Source organism: Condylostylus longicornis, unplaced genomic scaffold, assembly GCF_029603195.1.
Source record: "Condylostylus longicornis isolate FDR11 unplaced genomic scaffold, ASM2960319v2 ptg000048l, whole genome shotgun sequence".
NCBI classification, from domain to species: Eukaryota; Metazoa; Arthropoda; class Insecta; order Diptera; family Dolichopodidae; genus Condylostylus; species Condylostylus longicornis.
Genome location: NW_026578017.1, coordinates 18403745 through 18418428, shown reverse-complemented (window position 1 = coordinate 18418428; position 14684 = coordinate 18403745).

Here is a 14684-nt window from a genome sequence, read left to right as displayed (position 1 = left end):
TATATGTATATGTATGTATACAATGTGTATATTATTTATTTTATATACAGATCGTATATCGTATTAAATTAAAAAAAAACCACTTGATGAGTTTGTCTTCTTTTCTTTACTGAGTTTTGGGTTTTTAAAAACAGAAATTAAGAAATTTATTTTCTTTCTCTTCCACATAGAACACAAACAGTTTCTTATTTTTATGGAGATAACAACCCGCGTAAAACCTTGGCCTAATACAAAAATAAAAAAGGAATTCTATTTGAATGAATTTCAATAAAACAAATTTGTTTTATTCAGAAATTTTTTTTTTTAAATTTTATTAAATTAAGCTAAATAATTAGCTAGTCTTTTATGTTATGAGGAATTTGAATAAACAGTTTTTCTTTAATCTACCAATACGTTTATATATCTTCGCATCATCTACATATTTAATAGATAAAATAAAAAAATTCTATTGAAAATTTTATAATTATAATTAGTTACTGATATTTTCTTCATTTTTCTTTATAATTATTATAATGTGCATTTAATATTTTCAAAAGACATGTTTATTATCCTGATTAAAATTTTAATATCAATGCATGCGGTTGAATTAATTTTTCAGTTTTTTAAATTCTAGTTGCAAAAATAATGTTCTTTGTACCTATATTTAAATTTTTTCAAATTAAAATAATTGCTCTTAAAGAAAATTTCCATAAACCCAGACTTGCCTTTGTAGCAATAACATTTACAAATTAATAAAATGAATTTTGACAAAAAAATTAGAATATACGTAAAGCTTATATTTTTCTCAAAATACAAGTGTATTTAATTCTAAACTGGAATACAATATTTTAGCAATAAATTTGGAGTCAAGTCTTCAAACTTTGTTTTGCAATATTTTATAATTCTTATAATATTTTTCCACGCTATATTTGCAAAAAGTGAATTTTTTATAGTGTTATAACTTGGGTAAAAAATTTCAAAAAATTCCTACGTACATATACATACATATATATATATATTATATGTATATAAATATAAACAAAGAAGATGTCATTAAAATTCTAATTATGAACAAATAAAAATTTTATTTGCATAAAAGATAAAAATGACAAAATGCAAATACGAATTTTTATTTTCCTATTTTTGTTTTTACCAACAAAAAAGCACGTGGGTAGGTTATTGCCATACATATAAGAAAATGATTAATCAAAATACGTACAGGTGTACTCATATTATGTACAAAACTTTTAATTAATTTTATATTAGCAGTTACATGTTAATAACGAAGAAAAAATTATTTCATACATATAAATATATTTTTATGTGGTTACATATAAATATTTTTGGTTTTTAATCTTAAATGTTAATATTCATTTGTGATGAAGACAAACACCCTCTTATTGATTTAAGTTATGTTACGTCATTTTTTAAAATTAAGTGTTTTGTCACAATTTAGCATTCTATATAATTACACTTTGGTATAATACTTTAGGTGTAATAACACTCCCAAAAGCAATAGCCTATAAGCTGTATAGTATAGTTACGCACATTTGATTCGACAGATGGCTTTACATTTTTATGTAATATGTTAAATGTACATCAAATTCTTATAATATTTAAATTTATATTTAAGTTGTTTTTACTCATTTATTTATACATACTTATTTGTATAACAGAATTTAAAAACAAAATAGTGCTAATTTTACTAACTATATTCTCAATTATTATTCCATTGATGTCTAATGAAAACTGGCATTGTGTAATTGACAAGCTTCGTAAAACTACGTAAAATTTTAAATTTCAGCTTTTAATATGTCATTGACGTTTTGAGTTTGTCAAATATTGTTTGTTTTCCAGTAAATTTTCAAAAACTTAAAATATGAAATACGATTAAAAAAAAAAATATAGTAATAGAGTTGATTGAGTAGTTTTTTCAATTTAATGATAGAGAAGAAGAGAAAAAAGGAATGTAGTATATTGACTGTGTTGGATGGCGCAGAATTTTAAGGGTATTTTAGATTGTTGTACATAATTCTTTAAGAAACTTGTTACTTATCATTATTTTATTCAACATCATTAAACATTAAGATATTGTAACTGCAACTAAACTGTTAAGAGAATATAAAATGTATTTTCCAAAAAAATTACTCACATCTGTGAGAAGGTTTATTTTAAATAATAAAGTCAAAAAATTTGTTAAATTTTAACATTTGCAAATTTAAAACAATACCACTATTATAGCTAAATATATATATGTATACATATGTATTGTTTGGCAAATATAAAGGTCATTCTGATCGATCAAACTTTATTTGTCTGTTCGTACTTTTCTTTTTTTTGGGTTATATAGAATACGATTAATGACGCACCTTTAAAATACATATAATATTATATATAACTCATTTATAAGAATTTAAATATTCCATTTTTGATTTTTCTTTGGTAATTAGCATGTCTCATAATAATGCAATTTCAGTTGGGAAATTGTGCGCAAAGGAAGCAGAAGGTGTTGTTTTAATTGTTTCAATTATTTTATTTGATAAATTAAAATTTTTTTTATGTACATGTATATCAGAAAATACATGTACATAATATGTTCATGTAAAATTTCTTATGTGGGTACATGCTTGTTTATTTTTACCTATAAACAAGTTTCTATTCATTTTCCATTAAATAATGGTAGGTGCTATCAGTTTATTATATAATATAAAATATAATTGCTTTGTTCATTATTCTATTCAATTTCTTATAAATTATATTGGGTATTCCAATGAAAAATTAATTTAAATGAATTTATAAATTGTATACTTACCGTATTAAAATTTTGTTACCATAGTACGCGACTTCCTCTCATACTGTTCCTAAAATGGTTATAGGTATATGTACGTAACGTATATAAAGAAGGTATCAATTATTTTTTTTTCAATAAAATTATTATTCCCTTTTTACAAATATGCAAGGCAACTTTGTATTTTTAATTCAATGGAATGTATTTTTATTAAACTTTATTGAAATTGACATAACTAACAGGTCTTTTTCATTTTTAAAATAAATATACTTATATATACAGATATACTATAATTCATTTTAATATGCGAAATTTATAATACTTTCAGTACTTTGAACTTTTGTATCAAGGTTTTGTATAATGTGATTAATTCTATAGATTCAAATGTTTAATTGAATTTTCTTTTATTTTTAAAAAGTTTGTATGGTAAAATAAATGTGGATGGGTATTATTTTGAATTCATTTTGTTACTATATGCTATATGTATTGAAGAGAACCGTATCATATCGAGTAAGAACATAATTTTAAGCATAAACATGAAGCACAAAATATACAGAAGAAACCTGGCACTAGATGTAAGATTATTAAAATAAATAATTCGTAGTATTCTGTATGTTTATCTAAATGTAATTATTTTGTATATCTACGCACAATGTACAAAAATACATCAATAAATTTTCTATATTATAAATTTATTAATTCAAAATCCGCAACTTTTTGATGACATCAGAAGGCACAGAATAATCAACCAAATTTATTGAAATTAAATCTTTCAAATCTTGAAATAAATATTTCCATTAAAATAATTATCCAGTTAAGTTTTCAGGAACATCTATGATTCGGACACAGAACTTTTATTAATGGCTGATATTACATTTTTTATCATGTATAAGAGATAATTGATATATTTAAATTTAATTTTTAAATTGTGGTTGTTAACAAAATTCACTGGGAACATTTATAATTAAATTGGATCTAAGAATCATTTTTACATATTTTTAAGTATAATTAGAAATTAAGTATACATTAAGTACAACTATCATTAATATAATTTAAAATAAAATGTTTAAAGGACATTTTTACATAAGGTGTTGCACATGACATGCAACATTTTAGGAATGAAGTTGATTATGTGTTGTACACATAAGATTTTTAATTAACAAAATAATTCCAAAAATAAAAATTATCACATTTTAGGTCAGAAATAAGATTTTTTTAAATTACCAATGGCAATAATTAATTTTTCCATAAACCTATATAAAAGTTTATAGTACTTGCAAATTACGAAATATTTTAAGTAAAATTATGTATGCATGAGCTTATACATTTTTTTACAACCATTTACATATATATATAAAATGTAAAGAAATATTCGATTTAAAAAAAAAATCCCTTTTTTCTGCTTTTATATTTTAGATTTTGCATTTTTATTTTTTACCAACATAAATCTTGCACATGGAGTCATAATGCATTTTTTTTTTCTTCACTAAATTTTCAACGCATTGTTAATGTTTTTGATTTTATTCAAATATGGATAATGAAATTGTGCAGTAGTTTTTAAAAATTTTGTTTTCTTGAACCTTACTTGAATTTGTCTTATTGTGCTCATGAAAAGCTATTGAATATTTTGTTTCAACAAATGTATAACTACATATATTTATGTATCAGAATCATGTTTACGAGTTAACGATCAATACTTTATATATATTTTATAAATTTATGTAATACTCATAACAATATCAGAAATGTTGTTATGATATGAAATTAAACTTACGTTATACCCTGTTATTTATAATCATGCAAAAATCATGCAATATTTTTTAACAATAACTTTTCTTTTGGTATGTAAGGAATTCATAATTACATTATTGTAGAAATTTATGTTGTACATTGTAAGTATATGTACATTGAACACAAACTACATATATCAATTTGTGTTTATAAGTGATATAAATATGTGGTACCATCTACATTTAAAACATTCAAATAATATTATTTATTATTTTATAAAAATATGCACTACAAAATTTGTTCCGGTAATATTTTATTGCATTATACTATCTGATATTTTAGGCATTACTATTATTACTATCGCATGAATATTTAAGTAAAGCTAAAATATTTATAGGTGTTTTGGAAAACAATATATACAATTTGTAATCGTGAAAAACCCTTGCACTCTCGGCGTCATTATGTAATAGTAAAAATCTTAAAAACAGGCGCTAATCTATATGTGTGTATGATTAAAAGTTTAATATACATTTATTGATGTACCTTATAAACATATACATATACCAACTATTATTAAAATTAATTGAAATTTTATCAAAATAATGTAGAACATCAAACTATTTTGTTTTTTCTTTGTTTTTTGAATATAGAAGTGTATTCGACCGGTAACATGTTTTTATTACAACAAATTGTTTTTTTTTCTTTCACAAAATGTATGAGTTCATATATACGAGTAGTAAATAAATAACTTTTACATACTTGTTTGTATGTGTATACTTTAATTTGTATACTAAATAATAAACTTGCATAGAAAAAATTTAAAACTATAATTTAAAAGCTTGATTTATATATTTACTGGTTTATTGATAATGCACATGCATATCGAAATATTTTAATGTAAAAATTTATTATATTCATATACAATATATATACAATTAATTCATTCGCATAAGCGCGCATTACAAGGAATATCTTGAAATAGAAATTTAAAACACAATCTGTTATACGAGTTTGCGTGTGAATCAAGACGTTACACTACTATGATAATTATTAATTGAATAGTGCGTACATTGTTTTCACGAACTGATATATTAATATGTACATGAATATGGTATTCATTAAATAAATTTCAAGTTTTTCAACAAAGAAAATACATGCTTGTATAGCGTTGATTTTAAATGCAATAATAACTTAATACAATTCTTCATAACATGTTATAAAATTCCAAGATAAACTAAAAATTTCAACGTAAAATGATTATTCAAAATTCAGCTAAAACTAAAATAATATATAAAAAAAAAATTTGTAATAATCGCAATTTTTCATAAAATTTATAAAATTAATAATAATAATTATGAAATATATTAAAACTTTAAGAGGGACTACTTGTAATGTAATTAAATAAATTGACAAAAATAATATCAAACTGTACTTGTGTATTATTTTACAGCAATTTAAAGATGTAGGCTTGGCTCTAAAAGAATTTAAAAAAAGTGATACAAAGCTAGTCGTCTTTTAGTTGGTTTAGTCGTCTTTTTAATTCAAATTTAAAAGTTTATCAATCTAATATATGAAAAATTGTTGCATTATTTTATTGCATAAGAAACAAATTTGATTATAATATTTGTATAAAACATATACCTATGTAGTATAAATACAACACAAGACACAGTGTCACAATTTCTGTTCAATCTTCATCCAAATTTAATGGAAATAAAATTTATTATTTAATAATTTTTAAATAATTTTAATAAGTCGATTATTGTCTCTGCATATAATATGTATAAACATAAATGTATGAACGTATGTACCTAAATGTATAATATTTCTGTTTTAAATAGTTAATTTGAAAATATTACACTTTATAAGTCATCAAGGGCACGGGAGTATTTTTGAAATTTTCAAAATCAAAAATATAAAAATATCTATAGAAAATTGTATACACGGAAATAAAATTTTATTCAAACATTATTGTTATATTAAAATCAATAATATTTTATTATTATGGTTAATTAACAAACATTTTAAAGAAATAAAAAATTAATTGAGAAGAATTTCTTTTTGAATTTTATAGAAATGATTATAGCATGAGTATGTATTAAATAAATTACCATAAAATCAAAATTATTGGTAAGTTAATGGATGGCATTTACCTTGTTAACATTAAGTATATTGTATACATATATAAAATTGTTTTCAATATGTATTTAGAAAAACATATTTTTTATCGCAATCAATTTAATGGATTCTATACATTATGTTCTTAGATAGACAAGATATGGCAAGCACAACTAGATAAGTATAAACTTGAGTATATCTACAAATATTTTGTGTGAGCAATAGTGTGTTAGTTATGTAAATACATAGTATACATAGTATACATAGTATGCACGCACAAGAAATCATTTACCAACAGACTCGTTAAATAAATAATAATTCTAATTCAAAGAATTTTTTAGTAAGAATTTATTAATTTTAGGTGTGTTCATAAAAAAAAACAAGAATAATCATAACTCATTTGTTAGTCTTTTGCCAGTGTTGTCGTTGCCAGCAAAAAATGAATGTTCATATGTACTATATTATGTATTTCAAAATTTAAGTTATATTATAATAGCTATAACAGTTAATCAAAGTATATAAAAATATACTTAACATATACGAAAACGAATGACTAAACTCACAAAAAAAGTTTGAAATAGTTTTCCAAATTTAAACAATTCATTATTATTTTTTAAATTATAATAAAAATTTTAAAAATTGTGTTATAGTTTTGTTGTGATTACATTTAAATTGTCAAAATTTCCCTTTAAATTGTTGCAAATATTTTTCATATGTCATACGGATTCATTAAACAGAAATGTTATATGCTAGTAAATAAGTTACAACGTGATAACGCTTTTCTCAATTTTTAATTTTTATATTTCATAAACCAGATTGACCAGATGGTGTTAAATTTGTTATAAAGTATAACACAAATGTTTTCCTGAATTTAATGCATATCTATACATACATTCACATCTATATTTTTGCATGTTGTAAGTATATATGTGATTTTGGTATATTGGATTTTAAATCTTGATTTTGTGTATGTGAACACGCATAAATTTTTCAACTGTATAGCGATAAAAAAAATGGTAATGATATTTTTTTTTTTAAAAACAGTAAATGAAAAATTTGAGATACATTGAAACGGTATAATTAAATTATACTAGCATAAATAGCGGATTATTTTTCATTTTGTTCTTCTTCGCTTAAAAAAAAGAAAGGAATAGAAAATTAAAAACGAACGCGTTCATTTTTTAATTTAAAATATAGTCAGTTCTTGGTTATCGAATTATTTTTCAATTGATGATTGTGTATATATGTATGTATGTATAATAGGCACCAGTTGAATCATGTATGATGACCAATAACATGGAAGTAGAAAAAATATATTTACATACATGTATTTCGCATATTATAACAGTTTGTAATATTGAAAATGCGTATTTAAATTGGTTGTATAAATCTATAAGCTAAATGAACTAAATCTTCAATGAAAATTCTGCAATAAGAATCTATAATAAAGTAAATTAAAATACATCGTTTGTAAAATATCACACACGACTTTAACAATTTTCGTAGACAATTTATATTTCTTTATCTATTGAAATAATTCTTTTATTTATATATAAAAAATATAGGTGAAATCTAGTCTAAACTACGAGACTTGGATTTGATAATAAGAGAATGGAAGCGTTTCATCAAAAGTTATCATACTCTAAAGTCTAAACTACTCCGGAGGAATTATTAAAAATTGAACTTGCCATAATTTTTTTAGAATATTATAAATCCCTAACTGGAACGCAAGCAGTATACCCACAGACCAGCAGTAACTAACTGAAACGCAAGCAGTATACTAGCACATATTAGTGTCCTTTTACTAAGAGAATAAATCTGATTTAAATAGCATGTAAAATAATATTCTAAATAAAAACTGCTTAGCAGTAAAGCACGTTATAAAGCACATATAGTGAAAATTGAGAAATCTTTCAACTTTTTTTTTTTTTTAATTTTGTTATGAAACAAGGTAATTAAAAATAATTAATTTTCAATAAAGAAGTCATGACGCATGTATACCCATATGTATACATAGTGTATTTTTAAAATTAAGAAAGATTGTATTGCCGCACAAATTACAAAAAACTCTCGTTTGTTCATTGCTAGTTTTTCTATTTTTGGTAAAATTACAGCTATAATGAGTGACATTTTAACCCGTTTATTTTATATATGAAAATCTAATTATATTGATAACTTGTTTTAAAGTTTTTTACAATCATTAAATTTATTATAATGCATATAATAGCTGAACATCTATCTGTTCTGTATATATAAATTAAAATGGTGATATAGGCTGATATAAATACACTAATTATTACAAATCAAGTATATGAATTAAAATAATTGATATGAAATAAAATGTTATATAGAAAAAATCTGCAAATAATTTATTTTCTAATTAATATTTTTGCAAATTATTTGCCGTCAAGTGCATTTTTGTTAATTTCAGTTTTCTCAAAATAAACATTATTTTAAGTCTACTGATTCAAAACGTATAATTATTTTTCATGTTTATATAAAATTTCATATACAAACCATGAATTCATAATTGCAGTATTGCGATATATTGCGATTGAAAATGACTGTTTAAAACAAATGTCAAAATTAAAAAATGTCAAAACAGACAATCCAAAATGTTGTCAAACTAAAAACAAATAGCTGCAACATATAGTATTATTTTCTTACTGCAAATTCTATTGCAGGACTGTGGGATATGAATTTTCTATATATGGATTATTTACATTGGGGATAATTTTATTGCTTTAGAACTTTAACTTTAATAATTTGCATGAGAATTTTCAACAATATCACATTTTTATTCATTCATATAAATAATGCCAAAACATACACATTTTTGCTTTCTTCTTTGTATTTTTGATAGCATAATTTATAATAAAATATTATTGATTTAATATAATTATATACATATGTGACAGCAAGAGTTATTTAGAGTAACTTATTTTTAAATGAACGAAAGGAGATCATTTGAATAAATTATGTGACAGTTAATATTTTATTTGTAATGATATACCGAAGTATAACAATTAAAACAAAACTATTAGAAAATATTTTTGTTTATTGCCATGCGGAATATTAATACGAAATATTTTATACGTATCGTCTTAAAATTCCATCCAATTAATAGTCTATATAAGATATAACAGAAAAATATGTAGATTTCTATTCAAAATACATATGTGAAATTAAAACTATATAAACTAAACATAATATAAACTACAACAATAACTATAAATTGCAAATTTAACAATAATAAAATAAGTAAGTTATGATTAAAAGAAAAATTAATTGGTAATGAAATATAAATAATAACAGACCTATGATTTTGTTTTTAAATTACTGATTGTGTTATGTGTACTCATTTTTACTCACCCGATGAGAAGAAAGTAAGTGAGTACCTAATATTCGTATAATGATATTTTCAATTGAGAAAAAATTTTTCGTATTTTTCGTATTGTCTCATTTTTGTCATTCTTGTTATGAAGATGATAAATTCAATTTTTTAAAATGTCTGTGTTGTAATATACAAAACTGTTAGCCACAATCAAGATTATTATTCTAGAAAATATGTAGAAGTTTACGTTATATTTTGCATGCTTCTTGGCGATTTAATTTATCTATAATTTTGTTTATAAATATTAAGTGCCTACATAAATAACCCATATCTATGATATGGTGGAATTAATTTGAATTTGTTTGATTTATTCTTTTAATGAAAAAGAAAATTTTTGGAATACACATATTCCATACATACATACTTACATAAGTATTTATATATTATTAAGTATAATAACATTAATAACTATAAATAAAATATTTCTAAAAAAAAATGCGAATAATATTTAATTTTGCGAAAATTTGAAATAACTTTTTACACTTTTAACCAGTGGGTACAATAATATGTATTATGTATGTTATAATACTATACGATATGATATTATGTATGTATGTTATTATATGCCACATAGGAGTGTAGAATATAGTGTAAAATTTAAAACAAATATTTTTAACACAATATTTCGATTTTACATCAGACATTCCTTTTTGTTTTTTCAATTTTACAAATTAATTGTATGCATTCTAAACAGTCATATACTTACTTACATGCTTGTAAGTATGTATTATAGAAATTATTTTCAGTTGATGATGTCCTCAAACAGTTAAAAATAAAATTAACATTCCAAGATTTTATTTGAACGAACTACGTAACTTTAAAAATAATTTCAAGACTATTTGAGTTTGTTTTTGCTAATCCAACAAGCTGTCTAAATTTTGAAACATTAAGCATTTTTAAAGAAATATCGGACATAAGGAAGAGTAAAGTTTTCAATCATTTATACTCATATGTGTAAAAATATATGTGTACATTTTATTAGATGTGTACTTAGAACTTCATTTTTTAGAACAGGCCATTTTAAAAGATATTTATGATATGTAAACTTTTATCTAAACTATAAATATTGAAATGATATTGAATATAATTAATGAGAAAATATTCATTTCATTGAGATCAAAATATTAATTCAAAAATATCCTATAGTTTGAAGCTTTCCAAATATTTTCATTACAAAATTTGAAATTGGGTTTTAAAGTAGTGTCAAACTTCGTTTAACAAAAAATAAAAATATTAAAAGTATATAAAATTGATTCTCGCATGATACCGCAATTAATTTGTTTTTTATTTACATACATACATGTGTACATACATAATTTAAGTATACCCTTGTGTAAAGCTGAATGTAAAACAAAATCTACTACACTTCGTTTTGTTTTAATGTGCTTACTGAACTGAATCAAAGTTTTCAATCTTAAAGGCAAACCAAAGAGCTCCTAATGAAATAAAAATGAAGTAAAAAAATAAAAACCAACTGTAAAAAAAAATGTAAACAAAATTTATAAGAAAATTCAGAGGAAATTGAAACTGAAAGTGGTTTTGAATTGAAGAGTCGCAATTTTTTTTTTTTGGATTTTCTTTTCTAACACAAATTTTTGTTTTTTATTTAAAACATTTTTTAATTTTTTACAAAAAACGTTACATGGTCGTGTTTTATGAGTTTTATTTTTATGTTTTAGCTATGTTTGTATATGTATTCGTGTATGTACATATGCTTATACTTAGTCAATGAGTATTTAATAAGAAAATTCATTGATATTATATAGGAGAATTCATGAAAGTGTATACATAAAAATAATAAAGAAACAAAAACTTATGAACACACGAGTCAATGCCATCACCTACTAGAAAAATATTGTGTATAAATTTAATGAATAATAAATTAATAATATTGTTTTTTCGTTTCTTTTTTCTTATATTTACCATTAATGTTTTTATATTTGATCTCGGGAAATTTTTTAAATGATGCGCCAGAATAACCGCATTTATTATTGAGTTATGCATTTAAGTTTTTTTTTTAAATGTTTATATTTTCTATTTAAGGAAATTATTAAAAATGGTAATAAAGTAAGAAAAATGTTAGAAATAATAATAAAGTTAAGAACTTTTAAATGAAAAAGGAGGAATAGTTAAAAATATTTAAAAGAATTCAAAGAAAAATGTTAACTAAAATTTCACTTTCTTATAGCATATAGTAAGTTATTGAGTTATGTCATGACTATTTGTAATTGCAATGAACTATAGGGTAATGAATAATTGTGTTATTTAAAAATACATTTGCTACTATAAGGAACATATGTATTCACAATCTATGGAGAATTTCTTATTTAATTTTTTTTTTTAAATTGAAACTTTATTTTTATTTATGAATATCAACAAGTAATTTATTTATGGAAACTTAGTAGTCTGGCACTTACATATACCTTTTACAATAAGTCCGAAGCCATTGACAAGTATTTTTAATGTAAGATAGTTAATATTTTTAACAACTTATTTGCAATGCGTAAAATCTGTTTCTTCAATAAACATCAAATTCCGTACATCACAATTATGCCTCTTGGAAATTTTATGAAAAAATAATTAATATATCAAATAAGAAATAACAGTACCATATTTGTTACAAAATCTAAAAATCAACACTTTTTTTTCTTGCAAAATCTAAAAATCCATTACTTTTTTTCAGCTGATAAAAAATGCCCTGAAAATTGAAAGATAAAATTGCCTAAGATTTGCGTTTATTTCATCCCTTAACGTTCATTTTTTTATGCCGCAATTTAGATTCGAAAAATTCCTATACTATGCTCTTGATTTTTACTAGTTGGGTGCGAATTGTACATTGTATAACTTGAATTTAAAAAAAGAAAAAATTTCCAATTTGTTATAAAAATAGAAATTTTATGCCTTCTACATTATATTTAAATAAATATGCAATTAAAATATGCAATACGTATGTGTCACGTCACTAATTTTTGTTGTAATTTATGATCAAACAAACATGTAATGTACTTTTTGGTTGTGGTACTCGTATGTTGTCAAACTACAATGCATGTATGTATGATTTTCTTTCTAGTTTAATTTGACTCTTAAATTTTAAATTAAATATAATTCTATTATTTATTTTACTTTTTTTTGTATTATAATATTAAATATGTGTGTATACTCGCATATATATATACATATGCACACAAATAATGAATATTATATATTATTGATATTTATTTTATGATTATCAGAATTAAAAAAAAAATCCTAATTTATACTTGCGTTAATTATCACATGCTATCTCGAAAAATTCTTAAAATTTATTTGAACTTGAAACTTTTTTTATTTATAAAAAATTTAGTCCATATATTTTAAGAAGCTGTTAAAATTCAAAGTCAATAAGCTGATAAAATTTTATTCATCAATAAATAAAAATTTTTTTTAAATAGTTTTTTTCAAAACTTGTTGAATGTTTTTCGATCTGCAAGTCAATGTTACTAGTATGAATACCAAAATGTATGTAAATGTATAAATAGGTATACGTATGAATATTGAGCATGAATTTAAGAACTAGTCTATTGCACTTATATATTATGTAGCATGTAAATTTGTAGTAGTAACCTACTTTACGTGTACAAATTTAATGTTATACATTCTAAATCTATGATTTTTTTTTCTTTTATATGCCAATTCAATATTTGCACCGAAAATAGTCAAGTTTTTTTTTCTGTGTTATTTATTATAAAAATGCATTAAATATCTATGCTTTTACTGCATTAAAATATTCAGGGCAACTTATCGATTTTGAAAAAAAAATGTAGTAATACAAGCTTTGAAATTTGGATTTTTTAAAACAAGGAAAATTCAAAACAATACTGGAAAAAAAATAACTGGATATTATTCGCGGGTAATTGTGTTTAAAAAAAGAAAATTGTGTATATGTACGTATGTAATTATGTAAATGTTGTTGTTATCGAACAGTTTCTTTATATACACTTCAAAACAAGTCTAATTTACAAAAAAGAAATTACCACTTTTTTTTTTATAATTATTACTTATTGAAAATGTTATTAATTATTATGTAGCCGCAATTTTACTTGATATTTTTTTTATACTACACTATAATCTCCCCATATTGGTGTGTACAATATTGAATAAAATACTGAAGAAATGTCATTGTCAATGATTTTATTTAAAATATTTAGCTATAATAATAATTTTGGAAATTTTCATAAAATTTTTTTTCATTTTACTGTTCTCTTCGTTCTATAAAAATTTTTGCATATTTTCATTTTGAAATCTTTTATAATTTTATTTATGTACATATATTGAATTTTTAATTTTCCAACTGTGTAAAACGGGTTATGATTATGGACATTCTTGTTTATTTTAATTATACAATGTATAAAACATATATCATGCAAACTGATATATTTGTTATGCATTTATATAATGAAATTTGTTGCGAATTCCAATTTCAGTATAACTCAAAGTTTTCACTTTGTTATCAGAAATTTTACATTAATTTAGTTTTTAAGTTTGAAATTGAAAAAGTAAAAATTTTTTTTTATTACAAAAAATGCAAATCGATAAAGAAATCAATCGAGAGGAATAAAGTTCATGAGAGCACGCAAATATGCAAATTAATATGCAGTTAGAAATTCTCATATTAAGACTTTAAAATTATTCTAT